This window comes from Furipterus horrens, unplaced genomic scaffold (assembly GCF_987537825.1).
Source record: "Furipterus horrens unplaced genomic scaffold, mFurHor1.1.pri manual_scaffold_17, whole genome shotgun sequence".
NCBI classification, from domain to species: Eukaryota; Metazoa; Chordata; class Mammalia; order Chiroptera; family Furipteridae; genus Furipterus; species Furipterus horrens.
In genome coordinates, this window is record NW_028327187.1 from 81,922,616 (window position 1) to 81,926,678 (window position 4,063).

The following is a 4,063-nucleotide window of genomic DNA, read 5'->3' on the forward strand; positions in this document are numbered from 1 at the left end:
TCACACATCCATGTTTCTCTCCCTTTCTTTCTCCCTCCCTTCTCCTCTCTCTAAAAGTAAATAAAATATTTTTTAAAAGTAACCCTAAAAATAAATATTCTATGAATTAAATAATGTTTTGAAATAAAAAATAAAAGTTAATATATCTAAGGTTCCAGTCAAGATGACCATATCAAAATTACAACTAAATTATAGAATAATCAACCTGGAGAACTAGCTGAAGACTAGCTATATAGAAGTCCTATAACTAAGGATATAAAGAAGAAGCCGTATCAAGACTGGTAGGAAGGTAGAAGGTTATTTCCACCTGGATGCTAGATTGGACTCTGATGAATAGAACTGTCAATTTATTAATGAAGTATGGCTTTTGTTGAACAAGATAAGCTGGGTCAAGCATTTGAAGATGCTTTTGAGGTACTGAGGCAAGGTTCAGCTGGAGATCTTCAGTACTCCCCAGATTACAAAATCTACCTGACTTTCATCAACCACTGTTCACATGCCAGAGGAAATTCCAACTGCTATGGTGTACTGCCTCCAGAGGAACCTGTCTATAACTGGAGAACAGTAATAAACAGTGCTGCGGACCTCTATTTTGAAGGAAATATTCATCAATCTCTGCATAACATCCCAGAAAACCAGCCCATACAACTTCCTGTTCTCCAGCAAAAGGAAGGAAAAGGCAGGAAGAAGCTCTGGCTGTTCGAATACCTTCATGAATCCCTGTATAATCCCAAGATGGTGTCTTGTATTCAGTAGGTAGATAAAACTTAAGGCACCTTTCAGTTTGTATCAAAAAAAAAAGAGAAACTTGCCCAACTTTGGGGGAAAAGAAAAGATGACTGGAAGGTCATGACTTACCAGGAAATGGCCAGAGCGCTGAGGAATTATGGAAGAACTGGGGAAATCACCAAAATCCGAAGAACACTAACTTACCAATTCAATGAGGCTATTCTCCAAAGACTCTCTCCACCTTATCTCTTGGAAAAAAAGATCTTCTACTCACAGTGTGTTCAACCTGATCAAGGATATCTATGTTTAAGTAACTGGAATGCAAATTGTAATTATACATATGCCAGTTACCATGAGCTAAGTTACCCTGATTGCTAAATATAGTCTTACATATTATGATTTTTTGACATCAGAAATCCATGAACACACAATACAATATACAGATGATGCATTGTAGAATTACACACCTAAAACTTATATAATTTTATTAATCAATGTCACCCGAATAAATTTAATAAAAATTAAATTAAATTAAAATGAAATCCCTAAACATTTCAGAATCTTTCTCTTAAAGCAAATGCTGAAGAGGAAAAACTTTATTTTTGTCATTTTTATTAAATAGCATATAATCTATAGTAACTTGGTGAGATATTCTGCCAGTAAACAATGTTAAAATTATCAAGTCCCATTTGAATGCATAAACTAAATGTCCTTGCTCTTACGATTATCTATGCAATACTTTCTTCCAGATTAACAATGCCAGTAGAGAGGATTTAGTTTATATATTCATCTAAACATAATTTTCCTCCCATACCAAACAAACAAAAAAGGACTAACAGATATCTAATGCCTTTATCAACAAAACAAAAACTGGTTGCAATGATAGTGTTTATTTCATGCTAAAATACATTTAATGGCTTTACGATCATCAGTGACTACTCTGAACTTCCATTTCCTGTGTATTCAGGCCTCATGGTCTGTAACCCTGTGGTACCAAAGAAAAGAAGGTCTAGGGAAAATGCCACTTAACATGAAGGAAGGTTATACCTTCCACAAATTATTTCTTTGCACTTCTCTTTTCCCTAGTGTAGATCCAGAGCTAATGTTTGTTACTCTTCTGCCACTCAGCCACAGGGATGTGCTCTTGCCCTGTTATATAATTGGCCTAACCTTGGAACATGATCTCCTTTTTCCCTTGAACTAGCCCAACTGAGACCAAAGTGGAATACATAGTTGTAAACAAAAGAAAAAAAGAAAAATTAGCACATAATAAGCCCAGAGGGAAACCAGAACTTAGTCAGTCTGCCTTGAAAGCTATGGTTTAGTCTCCACATTCTATACGGAACCTTGGGAAGAAATACTTTTTTCCTTCCTGCTTGGCAAATTCATGCATGGGCCAGAGCTTCCTGGACTACATGGGTCACTTTTATTCAGGTCAAGTGTTCTCTGATGCCTGCCCTATCCAATTTGTAGCATTCGTCCTGGTGCCCTTCCTTCCCCAGGGCCTCTTTAAGAAAGAACACGTGGGGTTATAAAACAAAAAACAATGAATAAACAAACAAACTCATAGGTTAGCAGAGGGGAAGGTGGTAGGGAGAGGACAGAGGGTAAAAGGGGTCAAATATATGGCAACAGAAGAAAACTAGACTTTGAGTGGTGAGCACACATTAAGCAAAGAGTTGTACACCTGAAATTTATATAATGTGATTAACCAGTTCTATAAATGTAGTAGAAATTTTTTAAAATATGGCAGATCCTAAGTGACTAAATTGAGGCTAACTTGACAGTGGCCATCTCCATGTGTAGTCTGGTCTTCTGTTAGGGACTGAATGTGTAAACCCCCAAAATTCTTGTTGAAACTTATCTCCAATGGGATGGTATTTGAAGGTGGAGTCTTCGGGAGGTGATTATGTTGTGGCTACATAAGTGAGATTGAACACTCTGGAGCAGTGGATTAAAGCAAGCAAAGTTTATTAGCCGGCTGTTGGAGAGAAGTTGTCTCAAACAGAGCTCCGACAGCCTGGGATTTTTAGGCGGGGGCTTATATAGGATCTGGCTTTCTTTCTCTAGTGAGAAGCAGCTCGTTGGGAAGAGGGGTGGCAGGACAGGGCTGCAGGAGTGTCAAACAAGAATAAAGTTCTCAGGGCCAGAAGTTCGCAGGGCCATAAAGTTATCTCCGGCAGCATAGCTCTCCAGCCAGGGACGAATTCTTTGTGAAGCAATTTATTTTCAAAGGGCTAGATATCCTGTAAATATATAACTTTCACAAATGTTATAAACAAGACACAAGCAAATGGAAGGTGATAGAGGCTGAGGTCCTTTTAGCATGTAAATCACCAATTGCTACAACACTCCTCCCTACATTCTTTTCTCCAAGGCTTTTTTAGCAAGTCCTTGCTATTTCTTACAAAGAACATTTGAAGCCCCTACATATTTACATACTTAGCAAACCTCTATCACTTTTTACAGAGAATAGCTGATGCCTCTACAATTAGATCATGACGGTGGATCCATCATGAATGGGTTTAGTGTCCTGTATAAAAGAGATCCCCAGAGAGCTCTTTTCCTTTCCACTACATGAAGACAAAAGAAGACAGCCGTCTTTGAACCAGGAAGTGGGTCCTCAGCAGACACTGAGTGCTCTAGCATCTTGATCTTGAACTTCCCAGACTCCTGAACTGCGACAAATAAATTTCTGTTGTTTATTTTTTTAAAAAGACTGGTAGGAGGAACAGAGTTGCAAAACAGTCTGGCTCCACAGCCTCGTGTGGCAGTTGAGAATCAGGAGGGATATCTCACCTGCAGAGGTCACCCCTGAGGAGTGAGACATCCCAGCCCCACACTAGGCTCCCCAGTCCAAAGCACCAGTGCTAGGAAGAAGAATTCCTACAACATCTGGATGTGAAAATCAGTGGGGATTTCATCCTTCTAGGTGAGACAGAAGACGGCTAGAAAACCAGGCAACCTCTAATAGAGCCTGCACACAGACTCACTCACACACAAACACTCACCCTGGGCATTAGCTGAATAACAAAGGCTGAGGGTGTGCCAGAAACATACAAGGAAAAACTGAGTTGTGTGCTTTCAGAGCAAGGGGTAGAGGGACTGCCATCGTTGTCCCTGCCTTGAGCTCTTCCCCCACACGACCAAATCTGAATCAGCATTAACCAAGTGAACACCACTCACTCCACCCTGATGACTCCCTGAGATGCCAACTCAACAACTCACTTATCTCTTGAGTCTCTTTCAGTGGCTGAGCCTTACAGGCAGCAAATAAATGATAGCAGGTCTTGAGATTCCCTGGGCCTTTTGCTGAGTGGCCCGAGGCCTGGTA

At 39.9% G+C, this 4,063-nt stretch overlaps 1 pseudogene; it reads left to right on the forward strand.

The window, feature by feature from the left end:
* The first annotated feature begins 342 nt into the window (after positions 1-342).
* LOC149991431 (transcription factor Spi-C pseudogene) lies at positions 343-1,107 on the forward strand (annotated as a pseudogene).
* The last annotated feature ends 2,956 nt before the right edge of the window (positions 1,108-4,063 follow it).